Source organism: Pinus tabuliformis, chromosome 5_2, assembly GCF_031772625.1.
Source record: "Pinus tabuliformis cultivar Carrire ecotype Pingquan chromosome 5_2, CPIR1, whole genome shotgun sequence".
NCBI lineage: Eukaryota > Viridiplantae > Streptophyta > Pinopsida > Pinales > Pinaceae > Pinus > Pinus tabuliformis.
Window position 1 is genome coordinate 190,291,362 of NC_142306.1, and position 19,075 is coordinate 190,310,436.

A 19,075-nucleotide genomic window follows, 5' to 3' on the forward strand; every position below is an offset into this window, starting at 1 on the left:
TGGAGTCTTGATACATGAAGGGCAAGTAGTTTTCTATGAGTCATAGAAACTGAATGAGAATGAGGTAAATTATGTAACTCGTGGCCTTAGTTAGATACCATTATTCATGCATTGAAGATGTGGAGGCATTATCTCCTTCGCAAGAAATTCATGCTTATGACATATCACAGTGGATTCAAATATTTATTTGATCAACGTAAGTTGAACAAGATAAACTAGATGGTTGGGCACACTTAGAAAATTTGATTTTGAGATCAAGTATATCAAAGGAAAAGAGAACAAGGTTGTTGATGTGCTCAAAAAGAGGATTCAATTGAATCACTTGGAAACCATAAGCTCCTATGAAGTGGACCTAGTTGAAAGGGTTAAAAATGTAGGATAGCATGATGGAAATATCAGCGAATGAAGGGAAAATTGCAACAAAATGGTGAGGATAAGGAATATCATATCAAAGATGATGACCTAATCATATTCAAGAATAGAATTTGTGTACCGAATAATGATGATTTGAAGAAACTCATAATGAGAGAGTTTCATGAAAAGCCATAGTCAGACCATATGGGATACCAAAAGACTCTTATAGCCATTAAATTTTTTTATTATTGGCCACATTTGAAGAAATAAGAGGTTGATTTTATTGCAAAATGCATAGAATTTCAGCAAGTGAAATTCTAATGCAAACATCCAGCAGGTTTATTGCAGCCCGTTCTCATTTCAAAATCGAAGTGGGAGGTAATCTCCGTGGATTCAATTACAGGTTTACCAAGGATTCCTAGGCAACATGATGCAATTATGGTGGTAATTGACAAGTTGAGAAAGGTAGCTCACTTTGTGGTAGTTAAATCCACTAATTCAGCAAGTGAGGTAGCAAAAATATTTATAAAGGAGATTTTGAGATTGCATGGAATTCCCAAGAAAATCATCTCAGATAGAGATGCTAAGTTCACTTCAAATTTTTGGAGGGAAATTTTCACAGGCTTGGAAATGAAATTGGCATTTAGTGTTGCTTATCATCTACAAGTAGATGGGAAAACAGAGAGGACAAATAGGATCCTCGAAGATATGTTAAGGATGTATGTGATGCACCGGCCTAAGAAGTGGGAAGAGTATCTTCTACTTGCAGGATTCTAGTACAACAATGGGTACCAAGAGTCTATAAATATGAGCCCATTTGAGGAATTGTATGGGAGGATTTGAAACACTCCTATCAGCTCGAGTGATACAGTGAACAAGGTCTTGATTGGGATTTATATTATTAAGGAGATGGAACAAAAAGTGCAAGTTATAAAGCAAAATTTAAAAGTGGCATAGGATAGGAAGAAAATATATGTGGACCAGCATAGGGTGCATAATGAGTTCCAAGTTAGGGAGCATGTTTATTTGTGTATTAAACCAAAGAAAATTTCCTTGAAGATGGGTTTGTGTACCAAGCTAGCACCACGATATTTGTACCTTTTGAGATCCTTGAAAGGATTGGACCAATGGCCTATAGGCTAGCCTTACCTCCATTAGTAAAATTCCATGATGTTTTCCATGTTTCTTTACTTAAAATATATGTACATGATTTTAATCATGTGATTGATTGGTTTGTGATATAGTTGGAACTAGAGAAATAGTTTCATCCAAAGTTGCTATGCATCCTAGATCAGAGGAGCCTCATGGTTTGGAATCAAGCAATAGATAAATTCAAAGTGTAGTGGAGGCACTTTGGGCCCGAGGAAGCCACTTAGGAAATGGTTGACTCAATGAGGGAAACATATCCCTTTTTGTTTGTCAGTTGAATAAAATGTGTATAAAAATGTAAATATTGTACACAACTATGTATATGAAGCTCCATAAAATTAGTTTTTTATTTAAACATGTCCCTTGTGTTGCATATAGAAAAAGAACACTAAGGACTGTGTTACCCCAAGGGGGAGGGGTTTATGACAGCCCCGATTTCTTACGCTTATATATATATATATATATATATATATATATATATATATATATATATATATATATATATATATATATATATATATATATATATATATATATATATATATATATATATATATATATATATATATCACAATGTAAATATTTTATAAATGGGTTGAGTAATCGGACACGGATTCCAGTGACTAGGGAGGTTGCTTTCCTAGGATGGTGTAACTTTCTTAAGTCATGGAAGTTTGAATTATTGGGACAACCATTAAAGGTTGGTTGTTTATTGCCTATATATATTTGGTTTTGAAAATAATGGAACTATGAGAAGGTACATTGAATCATACTCTATTGGAGAATAATGCAAGCACGGGAGAACATAACAACAAATGACATTAAACTACATTGTTAAGAAACCACAACCATAGCATGCGAGAAAGGCAAGGTCATTGAACCGCATTAACAAAACTAATGGTAGAGGAAAATGTGGCTCTCTTGTCATTGGTTGGAAATATTTGTTGGTAGTGTCATTTTCAAAGGTTATGCAGAGGAGAATATGCCTTGAATTGCAAGGAGAAAAAAACAACAAGAAGGAAAACCACAAAAAAAAACAATAGAGGAAAAAAAAATGGGGAGATGGAAGAGAAGAGAAGAAACAGACACAGAGAGAAAGAGAGAGGTAGGATATACTCTTGTCGATTGGAAAGAAGTCATAATAAACACTTCCAAGTGGGGAACAAATTTCCTTTCAAATCCCCAATGGCTAGATGCTGGAGATGGTGAGTCTCAGAAAATCCTGAAGGGTTGGGATGGAGGAATTATTCTTGGGAAAATTTATGGAAGGATTCTGGATGGCTTTGTTATTTTTTACTTAATTTGTCGTGGTTCTGGAGTCCCCAATTTGGGTGGAACCATGATGTTGACTTGAAGGGTGGAGACAATGAGTCTCTCGATTCCCTATGCAATGTTTTCATAGCTCAACTGAAGGGTGGAGGCCGTGAATCTCTCAATTCCCTATGCAATTTTTGAAGGGTGGAGACGGTGAGTCTCTCAATTCCCTATACACTTATTGGTTGTGACTCAATTGAGGGTGGAGGTGGAGAAACCTCTGGAGTCCCTCGAGAAACTGTGGGTTATGGTTATCCCTTGAGTAGAAGACACCTCAGTCTATGGAATTTGGCTCAGGGGTGATAGTTGCAAGTAGGACTTAGTTGCAACTATCTATTGTTGAGTGGATATTCATAGTCTCTAACTCAGTTTCCCAAGAATTATAATATAAGTATTAATATGTATTTTTCATGATAATGAATTTATGTTACCTTTGATATCACCAATTCCTAACGCATGGTTGTGTAAATGATAGTTTACAAGATTGGTTAACATACTGTGTGATTTCTTTGGTATTGGGACAACAGAAAACAAATTTGGTATGTACTGTAACTTTCTTGTGTGGTATGGTGAATATTTGATTATAAACCTCTATTTTGTTGTTGTGCTTGCACAGTGGAATGTGAGGTTACCTCCTTGTTTATCTTTGTTAAGTTGATATCTTGTATGAGAGTATTCTTCCAATATTCAGGACATATACCCTGGTGATGGGTATGCATGATCATTGTGTTAAGGTCTTGATTTGCCTGACCAAGTCCTTGTGGAAAAGGTTGGGGTTAGGTGGTGGGCCCCAGTATTGTAGCAATAATGCTACAACTCCTGGAACTCCCTTCTTTAATTTTATCAACCCGGTAGTTCGTAACAAACTTGGAAGCGACGGTGCTGTATGCACAAGTACTAGCTCTTGCCGCAACTGTCACTTGGTCAGCTGGCACAAGTCCGCTAGGAGCTTAAGCCAACTTCTATGAGCTCTTAGAAGAAGCTTTTTAATTGATGGATGAAATCTAACTCGAAGGAAGCTAATCTAATTGCGAAAATAAAATGAAAGCCAAAAAGGAACGCAAACCCTAGCAAACCCTAATTCTACCAACTAGTCCTACTGACACAAAGGAGAGCATGCAAACTACTGAAAGAGATGCCATTACTTCTAGGAAGGTAAAATGCATGTGTCTAAGTTATCACTATCTGAAGAAAACATCTTTTTGTATTTTTGATTAAGTTATTAGAATTATCATGCATGTGCTTTTAACTAGCTTTTCACTGTGCAGAGGTGGATCAAGGAGGAGAAGTGCTTGGGAAAGGTTGGGAAGGTTCAGAGAGGGTCTAAAGGGTCCCTAACACCCTTCCAGAGAGTCTCACAAAGTTTGGCTGCCAAGAAACCGTGTTTATGAGCTTCTACAGGAAGTCTGCAGGGGTTCTACAGGATGTTCTGTGATTTCTACAAGATGTTCTGTAATTTTTCTACATGATGTTTAGTAATGGAATTTTGGAGCATGGATGGAGGGAAAAAGGTGGAAGAATGAGTATGGAGGTGAAATAGGGGTGTAGGGGAGTTCAAGACTTGGAGGATGGAGTTGAGGAGAAGGTGTAGATGGCTGGACTTTGTTCCAAGAAGACTGAATTAATGCTGCACAAAAGGTAGGGTTATGAGGGCAGTATGGCAACGTGAGGCAAGAAACCAAGTTAGGAGATGGAGAAGATGGGTTTGAGGGAGTCTGGGTAGACAGGGAAGTGGTACAGGTGCTTTGCAATTTGTGTTTCCAACTGAACCAACAAAGACATGCAAGAAAACAAAGATCTAGCTATGCTACCCTAATATGATATGGCTAACAGTAACGAGAATGGACAGCAGCTTTATTTGCAAGGAAACCATGTATATTAATTATGAAATGAAGCATTCAAAGATCTGAACATGTAACCAACTTCTGAAAATGAAAACCAAACACTAATGATTGCATGGCAAAGCAAAGTCAGTGTTTTTGTGGGCAACAAAGTCATCCTAGTCACAGCTCCTGATCCCAATGAGGGAGAGGTGAAACCACAGATGTTTGTTGGCCCTTTTCTTGAAGCTTTTTCTGTTAACAACCTATCAACTAAATCTGAGCATGAAAAGCTATTTTACTCATCAAAAAACAAACTAAATAAGAAAACAAGATTTAGATCTAAATAGCAGATTTTATTCTAAGAATGCAGCAAAAACACATAAAGGTAAACAAAGGAGGTACTGGGCGCTTGAGATGGGCCCAACCCCAAGAGATACAACCTCCTAAGAGAGATTTAGAGCTGGTGCAAAGCTGGATTCATCTTTATTGATCAAGAAATGAAGAGTTACATCAAAACTTTCCACAAGGAGAGCTTGATAATGAGCTGAAAGCAAAGCTAATCTTATTGCCTAAAAATCGAACTACAAAATGACTACAACAAGACTATGAAATGACTAACTACCAGCTACAAAATGACTAACCACTAGCTACTATCTACTGGCTAACTAGCTAACATCCACTGGCTAACCAAAATGAGGCCCTAAGCCTTCTTATTTATACAATTTGAGGACCCAACAGTCCTCCTAAAATTTAGGGACTCGGCTGCCCAAGACTTGTAGTTAACAGCAGTCCTACTTGACTTGCTTGGCTGCCCTTGTGTTGATTGATTCGGTGGCCCTTGAACTCCGAGCTGATGGTGGAGAATTCGAGGTAAGGGCCCATAAATGAAGGGGACACCTTCCTACAAATCCTCTCCCTTGTCTTCCCACGAATTTGGCTGCCAAGTGCTCATTAAGACCTTCAATTTTGTCTCCAAATTGACCAAAAAGGCTACACAAAGCACCCATTAGACTTGTTGGCATAATGACTAACCAAATTCACTCTATTAGCATAAATATAATCAAAAACATGTAATAAACTAATGAGAATGGTGGATTAAGTCGAATTAGGAGGTTGAATGAGCCCAAATAATTGCCCATTTTTGGGGCTCATCATCACCCCCCTACTGAAAGTGTTGCTCATCCTCTGAGCAACCAATCTCTCTCCTCATCTCTGATGGCCCTGGTGGCCTCCTTGGCTAAGATCTCGGCCAATTTCTCCTTCTGCTGCCCTTTCTCCAAACTTCCTGTAGAAACAGTTCTCTGTCTTCCTATAGAAACAATCTGCTAACTTCCTGCTAAACCAATTTTCTCTGATTTTGCTTGCTTGGCTGGGGGTGCCTTCTCCTTGAACTGTGCTGCTTGCGACTCTGAGCTAGTGTGATTTGATTAAGTAATATTTGAATGAGTGAGGATTTAATGAGGAGGATCTATCTCCTATAATCTCTCCTCCTTGTCTCATTCAAGTTCCTGCTCTTAATTAGCCAAAATTGCCATGATTTTCTCCCAAAAACCCAATGACGAGGCTCATCAATATGCTGATAGGCCTAATGGATATGCTGAGAAACAAATTGGTGGTGGTGTAGAGGCTGGTACTTGTGGCCTTGGACTATGATATGAGTTCAGGCTTGGATAGTCTATTCCATAAGTTGTCTGCATTTGTGGAGATACTACAGGTTATGATGATAAATTGTCCTTCTGACCATCAACTGCAAGTTTCACAGTAGCAATCCTTCCATCAATGGTTCTGTTTGGTTCCTTACGGGCTCACTTAGTAGCCTCCACAGTCTTGAAAGTCACAAATGCAAATCCCTTGTTGGTGAAAAATACATACAACATTAACCAAGACAAATACAGCCAAACAATCTAGGCCTCGGAAAAACATGCGTAAATCTCTAAGAATAGAGGCATTTTAAACTGCCCATCATAAAGAAATCTGATGTATCTTAGATTTGTAACCTAGATTTGCTGGTATTCTTATCATATGCAACTGAACCTTCTTCCATCTCTCCATATTTGGAAGAAAACTTCTAGAATATTATCATTGGCCATGTCATATGAAATACAACCGATGTAAAGTTTCCTTTGAGCTTGATTTGCACTTTAACCAGGACCTGTTCTCACCATTGACTAATTTCTTACAGTAATCCCGCTCTTTCTTCAAGCTTCGAACTGGATGAAGAAAAACTTGGGCTTCTCTGCTCTGGAAGACTCTGTTGTACTTTCCTGTAAAACGTCTTCCTGTAGAATGCTAGCCGGATTCTATAGGATGTCTCTGCGCCTCTGCATGATCTTGGTATGCGGGAGAATTTTGAACAGGCCAAAAAAAATCAGCGAAGGATGATAGGTTAAGCCGATTGTGGAAGCAGAGGATGTATACTTCAGTTGAACATGTGCAAGTGCAAGTTGAATAATAGTCTATGAATTTCAGCTGAGCGCTCATTAATTTCTGCGTGATTTTTGGTGGAGTGAGGTGGCAAAGACGTGTGCTGGCCCATGCAAACTGTTGTGCTATCATGAAGTGCAGTGGTTACTATTTGTTCTCTGCTTGTATTCACTTCCATTAGTTGCACTGAAGTTTAACTGTCCATCACTACCTGTTTTCCAATATTCTTCCTGAGATGGCTGAGCACACGTGTTGATTGCACCCACCGAGCGCTGTTTGACTGGACAAGGGTGGCCAGTTAGCTAGCCACCGATTTTTTTAATCCCAACCATCTCATTCTTTCATGCAATGCTTAGATTAGATTCATGCAAACAGAGGAACAAGTTTAGTCACGTACCTGCAAGTCATGCGTGGTTGCTTTGTTGCATGCATGTGTTGATCTTCATTTGCTGCATGCATGGTGGCTTGATTGATGATTCATGGTTGTTTTTTTCTTTGTGCAGGTGTCCTCTGGACGGATCCAAGCTGCAGGAGTTCATTTCCACATTCAGATCTGCACGTTCAAGTTGTTGCTGCTGCATTGTCACAGAACCAGAACTTGTTTTCGCCATTGCTCCCAAACGGTAAACCGGATTGATCTGAAACTCGTTGAGCATGTTTCTATCATCATTATGCATCTCCCATAGCAAAATCGTGATCAATGGATGCACGTATTTCGAGAAAAATGGAAAATGGCTGAAGATTTCAGAGATCAATTTCTCAGAAACCGTGCATCGGAATCGGCTGAAACTGCTTGGGTTGGTTACCATCACTCATATGCATATCCCCATGAAACAGGTTTTGAAACGAATGCACGGATATGGAGAAAATGCAAAAATGGATGATGGTGATGGAGGCTGATTTCTTCGAAACCGTGCATCGGAATTGGCTGAAACTGCTCAAGCATGTTGCCATCACCCTTGTAAATTCCCCATAAAACGGTTTGTCAAATGGATGCATGGTTTTCAAGTTATGGCAAAAACAAATTTTGTTCCATGTGTTTTTTTCTTCAAGGCATTTTGCAAGTGTTTGCATGGAAGGGAAAACTGAGCTTGGGCTGTGATGCAGGTATGGAGATGATGGAGGAGGAGTTGGAAGATTGCATGAGGGCTTCTGAACCCTTGAGGAAGCTACCATGTTCGCCAAACCACTTTTTGAAATCCATGTCTAGTTTCCCACAATTTCTACAGGAAGTTCCTGTAGAAGCACAATGAGAAGCACAATGAGGTGGAAAAAATGATGGAGAAAGGCAAGGGATGGCCACACAAGTGCTTGCAGGTCTAATCAACAGATTCCCACCATCAGATTCCATTTTGAATTTGAATTTGGTTCGTCCAAAGGTTCTACAGGATGTTTCCTGTAGAAATATAGAGCTTCCTGTAGAAGGCACACAAAAAAAATTCCTTTGACCTTGATTTGAGTGCTCCTCCTGTCATGAAACGTCCTTCTTGCAACCTGCAATTAGCCAATGGAAATTAGTTTTATTTTTCTTTTTCTTTTTCTCTTTTTTTTTGAAAAACAACTAGGGCGCCTCATGGAGGTATTCACCCTAATTTCCTGCCCTGGGCGCCTCCAAGGAAGGTTTTCACCCAGGGATCTTATTCCCTTTTTATTTTCTCTTCTTTCCAACCCATTAACCGCCTCATGGAGGTTTTCAATCAATGAGCCAATCTAAGGCGCCTCTGAGGAGGTTTTCACCTTAGATTTTTATTTTATTCTTATTTTCATTTTTTCTCTTTTTTCTTTTTTTTTTCTTCTACCCTACCCTACTTGAAAAACAAAATCATTTTCAAGTATAAGAATACTTCCAATGGAGCCATGTGCACATCGAGATTAGAGAAAAAATGATGTGAAGGCTCGAAATGCATGCTTTGATAGGTATCCAGATCTCAGAGACCAAATGATCTGACCATGAAGGGATCAAACATAGCTGAGGAAGAGAGTACCGCTGCAACTTAGTGACCGTCTGAAACCATATCTCAATGTAGCTCTGATATCCTTGGTTCTTTTGTTGATCTGGATCATGTTTCATGTCACCTTCTAACATGACTTTCTCATCTTCCTCTTTTTGCTGATCTTTCTCTTGAATACATGGAGGATTTGATGGTAACCATGAAGGAACTCTCTTGATCTTTGATTCTGATCTCTTCTCTTCATCAAGTGCAGCCCATGGTTCTTTGATCTCCTCTTTGGAATCTTCTTTTTCCTTTGGTCCTTCAATGTTGTCAATATAATCTCTGTTTTGCAACACTCGTCCTGAGCTTTGATGAACATCATTGAGCTCAAAAGGAGTCATTTGGATATGTTGTGCCTCAGCTTTGCAATTGGGTTGAGATACTCCATTGTATGGTTTTGGAAATGGTGGTACGGGTAGTTGAGTGGAGGTGTGTATTTGAGATGGATGTGGATGGGGTTGTGGTTGAGCAGGCATTTGGGGTTGCCTTGGTGGAGCAGGAGGCGATGGTTGTGGATGAGCAGGTGGTGGAGGGAAAGAAGCGGGAGGAGTGTTGTATTGGGGCGTCCACTCCTGATGAGGTGCATTCCACTGAGGCTGTGGCTGAGCATAAGAGTGAAATGAATGAGCAGTTGGTTGGGCGTAATATGGATCTGTGAAGGAACAAGGAGGAGGTGTGAACCATGAAGGGTGAGTAGGGGGAGCCCAAGAGGGTATGGAAGTGGTTTGATAGGGGTCATAATAGGTCTGGGATGTACCTTGCATTCCCTGTTGGTAGGGTATGGGTCCATGTGGCCTCCTTTGGTTCATATAACAGAGTGATTCAGTGGCTCCTTTGGCTCTTTGATATGCAACTTTAAGTCTAGGCAAGGAAGGGCACTGATTTGTAGGATGGTATTCTTCACAGATGAAACATACTTCTAGGGAGTGCATTGGACATTCGTTCCTAGGATGCTTTCTAGTGCACCTAGGACAAAAGATGACCAAAGCGCTCTTGCTCCCTCTTGCTTCCTTTGGATCTGTAAGGTATCCAGTTGCATGGCAAGAAACTGCCTCATATCACTTTTGAAATCTTCCATTTGAGTTGCAAACTCATTCTTGGACAAGGTATTGCTCCCAACATTTCTACTTGTAGCCATTTGCTCCAGAGGAATGTTTTCTTCTTCTTCTCCCCTAGAGGTTCTTTAAATATGCCTTGATGTCCACCCAGGGGTTCTTCTTAGTCACAGCCATCGAAGAAGAGAGAAGGTTGGCTGTGTGAAGCAAAAGGGGGGTGTTGTGAAAATATTTTTCTAACTTATCTCTACTCCTACCAGGCATGAAAGGAAATATTTTTGGTTGATTTTTGCTTTTTTCTACTTCTACCTGCAAAACTGAAATAGATTGAACTGCAACTAACTATCTTGCTAAAATGAAAATGCGGAATTGAAATGAAAGCAGGAAAGGACTAATCTATTTTGCTCAAATGAAATTGCAGGAATGAAATGCTAGTCTACGCTTGCGAAATTGAAATGCTAATCTACGCTTGCAGAAATGAAATTGCAGAACTGAAATGCTAATCTATGAAAGCGAGAAATGCTAATCTATGAAAGCAGGAAATGCTAATCTACTTTTGCATAAACGAAATTGCATAATGGAAATGAAATAAACTACTTAGCAGAAGATTGTAGTGGAAAATAGAAGAAAAGCGACAATCGCTAATACTCTGACGCCTCCCCGGCAACGACACCAAAAAGATGGTGGGCCCCAGTATTGTAGCAATAATGCTACAACTCCTGGAACTCCCTTCTTTAATTTTATCAACCCGGTAGTTCGTAACAAACTTGGAAGCGACGGTGCTGTATGCACAAGTACTAGCTCTTGCCACAGCTGTCACTTGGTCAGCTGGCACAAGTCTGCTAGGAGCTTAAGCCAACTTATATGAGCTCTTAGAAGAAGCTTTTTAATTGATGGATGAAAGCTAACTTGAAGGAAGCTAATCTAATTGCGAAAAGAAAATGAAAGCCAAAAAGGAACGCAAACCCTAGCAAACCCTAATTCTACCAGCTAGTCCTACTGACGCAAAGGAGAGCATGCAAACTACTGAAAGAGATGCCATTACTTCTAGGAAGGTAAAATGCATGTGTCTAAGTTATCACTATCTGAAGAAAACATCTTTTTGTATTTTTGATTAAGTTATTAGAATTATCATGCATGTGCTTTTAACTAGCTTTTCACTGTGCAGAGGTGGATCAAGGAGGAGAAGCGCTTGGGAAAGGTTGGGAAGGTTCAGAGAGGGTCTAAAGGGTCCCTAACACCCTTCCAGAGAGTCTCACAAATTTTGGCTGCCAAGAAACCGTGTTTATGAGCTTCTACAGGAAGTCTGCAGGGGTTCTACAGGATGTTCTGGGATTTCTACAGGATGTTCTGTAATTTTTCTACAGGATGTTTAGTAATGGAATTTTGGAGCATGGATGGAGGGAAAAAGGTGGAGGAATGAGTATGGAGGTGAAAGAGGGGTGTAGGGGAGTTAAAGACTTGGAGGATGGAGTTGAGGAGAAGGTGTAGATGGCTGGACTTTGTTCCAAGAAGACTGAATTAATGCTGCACAAAAGGTAGGGTTATGAGGGCAGTATGGCAACGTGAGGCAAGAAACCAAGTTAGGAGATGGAGAAGATGGGTTTGAGGGAGTCTGGGTAGACAGGGAAGTGGTACAGGTGCTCTGCAATTTGTGTTTCCAACTGAACCAACAAAGACATGCAAGAAAACAAAGATCTAGCTATGCTACCCTAATATGATATGGCTAACAGTAACGAGAATGGACAGCAGCTTTATTTGCAAGGAAACCATGTATATTAATTATGAAATGAAGCATTCAAAGATCTGAACATGTAACCAACTTTTGCAAATGAAAACCAAACACTAATGATTGCATGGCAAAGCAAAGTCAGTGTTTTTGTGGGCAGCAAAGTCATCCTAGTCACAGCTCCTGATCCCACTGAGGGAGAGGTGAAACCACAGATGTTTGTTGGCCCTTTTCTTGAAGCTTTTTCTGTTAACAACCTATCAACTAAATCTAAGCATGAAAAGCTATTTTACTCATCAAAAAACAAACTAAATAAGAAAACAAGATTTAGATCTAAATAGCAGATTTTATTCTAAGAATGCAGCAAAAACACATAAAGGTAAACAAAGGAGGTATTGGGCGCTTGAGATGGGCCCAACCCCAAGAGCTACAACCTCCTAAGAGAGATTTAGAGCTGGTGCAAAGCTGGATTCATCTTTATTGATCAAGAAATGAGGATTTACATCAAAACTGTCCACAAGGAGAGCTTGATAATGAGCTGAAAGCAAAGCTAATCTTATTGCCTAAAAATCGAACTACAAAATGACTACAACAAGACTATGAAATGACTAACTACCAGCTAAAAAATGACTAACCACTAGCTACTATCTACTGGCTAACTAGCTAACATCCACTGGCTAACCAAAATGAGGCCCTAAGCCTTCTTATTTATACAATTTGAGGACCCAACAGTCCTCCTAAAATTTAGGGACTCGGCTGCCCAAGACTTGTAGTTAACAGCAGTCCTACTTGACTTGCTTGGCTGCACTTGTGTTGATTGATTCGGTGGCCCTTGAACTCCGAGCTGATGGTGGAGAATTCGAGGTAAGGGCCCATAAATGAAGGGGACACCTTCCTACAAATCCTCTCCCTTGTCTTCCCACGAATTTGGCTGCCAAGTGCTCATTAAGACCTTCAATTTTGTCTCCAAATTGACCAAAAAGGCTACACAAAGCACCCATTAGACTTGTTGGCATAATGACTAACCAAATTCACTCTATTAGCATAAATATAATCAAAAACATGTAATAAACTAATGAGAATGGTGGATTAAGTCAAATTAGGAGGTTGAATGAGCCCAAATAATTGCCCATTTTTGGGGCTCATCATTAGGGCTAATCACGTGGCTCCGCTAAGTGGGTTGAGTTTGAGGAAAACCTCACAACTTGATGTAACCGCCAGTCGAGGTTGAGATTAGTGTAGTGGAATCAAGTTGTTTTAGAGTTGGAGACAACCTCAACTTGGGATTTGCATGCATATGATGTTAGAAGTGGTGTTGTTCCTGGAGTAATAAGTCGACCCCTGACCATAACCATATACTGGGTTTTTAACTCCCGAGTCACCTTGGTAGAGGTCAAGTGTATAATGCAAGGGGAATTGAAAAACACCAACCCATGAATAGGTTGCAGTGAATGTGCCTACTTTATCTAGCATTAAGTGAATGGTTGGGTTAGCCATGTGGCGCCACATGGCAAGATGGTTATGTGGAAACATTAGGCTTGTCAAAAAATTCAAGTGGCCATGGTTTCCATCCAGAGGTCAGATTGGGGTGATATTTTATATTGCCAGAAATGTCTTGACAAGACAATCGCAACGTTGATGTCTAATTAAGGGTTAAATGTAGGTGAAAAGATAAAAAATGTTGGACCCCTTTTTGATAACAGTACCTTGGATCTTGGGTTAGCATAGTAAACACCTCCTTTTAGTTGGTGTTTAGGTGAGGAACAGGAGGGGCTATGTTACACCCTCGCTCCTACAAAGGAGTTTTTAATAGCCCTAGGTTAAAAGTTAATGTAATAAAGTTAATAAAGGGAAAATAAGACCAAGGTCATGGGACACATATTCCAAGTTGAATGTTCAGGTAAGTATCCTAGTGGGAATCATTTATTGTTTATTATGGCTAAGGGGAAATTGGCAAAAGCAATGGAAAAGTCTTTGAAAATGAAATAAGGTATTATTGGAATTTTATTTATGAAATAAAGTAAATTAGGAGAAAAGGGGGGTGAAGGTCACAGGTTGCATGCAAGGAGGAAATTTAAGGAAAATGAAGAAATTAGAGGCATTAATAATAAAAAGGCATTAGAGGAACAATTAATAGCTTTTTGTTAGCCTTATGTCTGTTCAACTTTGGAATTGGTTTTAGAGAGGAGAAGAGCACCAAGAGGAGGATGAAAGAAAGTAAGTAAAGGAAGGACAAGGAAAGTAAGGAAAGCAAGGAAGCAGCTTCCACCATAATACATGCAGGTAACAGGTTGAATGTATGATTTCCTAGCTAGTTTTTCCATGCATGGTATATGCATGTGTGTATTTGGTTCATTTGTTGTCAATGGCATGGGTTTTTTTAGGTTTTGACAGTGGTTTTAGCGTTGCCTTGTCATTTCTGGATAGTCATGGTGTGATGGGATTCATTCTTGGTTGAGATTGTTTTCTCCGGAAATCACTCAACAGTTGGATGGAGACAGGAAAATTCCTCAAGGGATTTTGAAGGAATTCTGAGGCATCCAAGCTCGGTTTGGTTTTGTGATCTTGAGAAAATTTAGGTGAGATCATGGTATTGTGAGGTTGGAGATGGTTTAACCTCTGTATTCCCTTAGGTTTTTATTGATTGGTTTATCCCATGAGAACCCACATTGATGCTTGGAATATGGCATGAGGGTGATTGGCTAAAAGAAAGATTTGGCTCAACCCAATCTACGGTCGGGTTGTACGTGGAAGCCCCTGACTTGGTTGGCTTTGAATATGGTTAATAAGAGCTAAGTTCCTCTTGTATTTTATAAGTAAATGTACTTGTTATTATGTGTCTTCAATGGTTGTTCTATCATTTTTATTTATCTGGTTATATGTTGGTTATAAGAATGGTTTTATGACAGATCAAAGTATGGCTCTTATCACCTTTCAATTGATGAATCATTGGTTAATGAATGCATGACCTAATTAGTATTATGGGAGCTACTGTGAGAGGTAATTATTCCTTCTTTTTAAACCTCAAATAATTTTCAGATCCATATGTTCATATATGCATTCATGACCTGTAGGTTTCATGTTCATCATGTGTTTGATGGAATTACTGTCATGGTTGGACTGGGTTAGGTCAAGTCCTTGAGTAAGTTTTGTGTTAGAGGATTTGTCTCTGTGTTATTTAGCATTTCTAGAATTTCATTAATTTCTGGAAAGGGGTTTGGATCGAAGCCCTAAAAAATGTGGCTTAAATCTCATAGTCGTTGGCACAGAACTACCTAAAAGAGACTGCAATCACTGGGAACTAGGCTTGTGGGAGTGACTGGAGGGTTACAATCACTTGGAGGCCTTTTGATGGGAGTGAATGGGGAGCTAGATCACTGAAAAAGAAAGTTATCTTAGGGGTTGGATACCTGGAATGGTTCATTGGTTCTTGGGAGTCCTGTTGCACCTAAGGGAAGTCAGTAAGGTCTTGTTATGTCAGCTCCATTTCCTTAAGGTCATCTACGAGTTTAAGTCATTTCATAGTATCCCCTCATCTCATGTTTACCCCGGGCAAGATGGTGAAAATGGGTAGTGTGGCAGTATTTTTGTCGCAATAGTGTACCAAAAGACACTTCCTTCGCAATTGATTGTTCCCTGCAAAGGATCACAAGAATAATTGGTGTTATTAGTGTACAGACTTAAATAAAAATAACATTCTAAGTAGTGGAAACAATGCATACATAAACATAAGCTAAACAAAGAGGTAGATACAAAAACAATGCTCAAATGGAGCAAACAAATCAATAAGATAATGGAAAAATCTCCCTTTATTGACTGTTGGTAGTAGAATTTGAATACAATAGATGAATCTTAGACACTTGAAGAGAATTCTTTGATCTATGGCACTAAAAATCCTCAATAAGGGGGTTTCTTTTCCTCAATATCTTTGCAAGTTTCTCCTCTCTCTCAGAGAAGTATGAAGACTCTCCAATGGTGGATTCATCTTCTCTCACTAAGATGATGGCTTTATTAGAAGAAATATGGCCAAAATGCTAGTGTTATTCCCGTGTTTGGCTTCAACAATGCAATGGTGATTTGCTCAAATAGCAATTTGGCCAACAAAACAATGTCTCATATTTTGGCTCTCCCATGGCCTATTTATATAGAATTTTTGAATCCATCTTCCCCCTCTTGGTTCATGCATAATAATGACAAATGAGTAGGACAATATTATTCCATTGAGGTTTGTATATCTTCAAGGTGACTCAAATTCAGTTGTATTGTATTGTGCTCATGTCAAAGAATTAGCCCCAAGTGTGTAGAGTGGTCCCGGATCACTAAGTCATCATTTTCTATAATTGCGCGACTTTCAAAGGATATTCCGTGTGTGTGCATTTATCGAAGAAATAGACATGCGGCCTTAATTGTTTTTTCTTTATAAACTTTGGACCTTAGGATAACTTTGATTTTTTAAACTTCACGATGTATTGAGCTGGAAAATGTTCACTTGTGCATTATGTTAGACACCTTCTAGTGTCTTCTGGATTGTACTAACAGGTGTACAATTTTCCGGTGTTAATAGTTTCCCCCTGATGTATGAGGTTAGGAGGAACTGTATAGCCGAAATACATCATGTTTTCTTTTCTAATCGAGAGTCTGATCAACTTTTCAAGAGAGAGGATAATTTATTGTGGAGACAAGTAGAGAAACACCCCTTAACTAAGTATAAATCGTAACCATGCTCTAGTGAAAACCTACAATAAAAATGTTTCCATATGAGGCAGGCATGTCCCATGCTCATTAGATGACTAATCATAACTAATTTCAATCGGACAATGACTGGTTTTTTGTCCAGTCAACATTATGGTAGTTGATGTGTTGATAGCTGATGATGATAACTATTGACGCCCTCAAGGGTGCTTCCTGGTCAAATAGATTTAATATGGTTCCCCTATGAATTACAGATGTGAAGCGCTATTGACTGGGGTTTTGTAGTATGCATAGGTCATCAAATTTGGGTACATCCCCCATATCATGGTGTAAGCACAGTTGGATGAGGTGCTTAGTGATGCAGGGTCTTCGACTAAATGAAAGAACTATAATGGTAACTAAGTACGACACCACCTTGACATGAAAGTTTGTGTTCGTGTCAAATTTCAAGGGGACCGATGACATCAGTGGGAAATAATGATTCCCATTGTGCCACCCGTGGATATCCCTTCGAGGGGGGAGTATCCAAGGTACTATCCCTATCCTAGAATACAATTGTTGAAGTCGACAGGAGAGGAGCGTTAACCACCTGATATCCAGATTTAGGGAATCACTATGAGATGTGAACAAATTGTAATAACTTGGTAGATAAGCATGATAGTGAGAGCTAACGATATAAGAGGATATGGACAATTGGCTTGATGTTGGAGCTTGAAGTGTAAATGGCAGCATAAATGTTTACTGATGGTGATGGTCCTAGAGTCTGTAGGATTTCCAGGGTGGGTGTAATTAGGTTTTGGCAAGCGTAAAAAATGGAAAGTGATTGTTGGTGAGGTGTAAGCTTCAACCAAGGGTGATTGGAAACTTCCGCCACGTAAAATACATGAATAGAAAAAAATGTGGGTGGGAGTCTTTTTCCTAAAAAAAAGCTTTGTACACTTGCCAAAATAATATGATGGTGGTTTTGATCTACAACCACGGAGACGGGTTCCCCATAATGATGGTAACTTGTATGGAGGTGTGGCATTTTTTGCTGAGGGCGGGGGCCCCATTGGCTGGTCTTTGTGTTTGGTTGGTGAAGCGGGTGATGTTAATTTTTCAACTAGGGTCAAATTCCACATTGGAACACTCATATTACCAAAATGATGCTTGCATTAAATTCCTCTTTTCCATAGGACCAAAATTGACCTAATGATCACCTAATTTGGTTAAGAAGAAGTTATGTTTTGAATTATTTTATTCATACATACATTATGGAATGGGACGGATCTAACCACATGGGTAACTGCTTGGCATGGAAAATTTTAGGGGCTAATATTCACCTAGTGGGCTAATTTTCCATGATTTTCCACAAAAAATATTCGCCAATTTCCAATTTTTATAAAAGATGATTTGCCCAAATTTTAGAATATAAAATTATTTTACCTTAAATATTGCCAACATTATATAGACACTATATATAAAATCATTATAAATTTGAATAATTTTACAAATATACTAATAAACATTTTATAGTTTGCATATTAGAGATTAGTGAGATTCACTAATGTTTTTAAACTTCAAGAAAATTTTCCATCCTTAAAACTTTCCATGTTGCTTGGGTTAATATTAACCCCAAACTAACATTCAGGAAAGCCTATAAAAGTAAGCGACCTAAAGTTCATTTCAACACATCATATTTTTATTGTTTTATTTTGTCTTGGCTCGCATAGGTACGTCGGAAGGAGTTTGCGCAGGGTCTGAAATCACAGGAGAAATGTTTGCTCTGAGTTTGGGTTTTCTAGATCTCAGTTGTTGGCACAAAACAAGACATTTTCATCCTTGGTCATAGGAACAGAGTGGAGAAACTCTAGCTCTCTAGTCACTCGGAGTCAATTTAGTGAGAGCGACTATAGGTTTAGAGCGATATCGGAAGGTTCAGGTCCCCTATCGCTTGCACAGAGTAGTCCTAGGAGCAACCAGGACATTAGAGACGCTCACATAGAAATAGTAAGGGAGCAACTTTGGGTTTTAGTTGTATTATGCCATAGTCGCACACATAAAGGCTTCTTAAAAATGACTCTACAGTCACAGTCACTTGCATACAATATCTGAGAGAGCAACTCAGGAGTTTTGGTCGCATGCAGACAATGTTGATGAGGGCAACCTGAGTTCAGATCTAGGGTTTCATATCTTGGCTTCAATTGACTTCAGTGATCTGGTAGATCTGTATTTCTATCTGTTGTTACACAAATCTAGAGATCTGATTTGTTTTATCCATTTCAATTATATGTATTGGGCTCATTGTACTCTCTACTAAAATATTTTTATGACGATCTACTAAAGAAGAAAATTTGAAAAGGTTTCCACCTTGTGGGGGTTTTCCCCTAGTCTTGGACCAATTTTCTGTCTCTTATGGTTGCAATGTTGTCTTCTTTGTTACTGCATATATTTTTCTTTCTTCATTTACATTTATGATTGATTATACTGCTAATAATTGGATGCATTGTTAATGAAAAGATAAATTGGGCTAAAGTAACTAATACAACATAGAAAAATTAG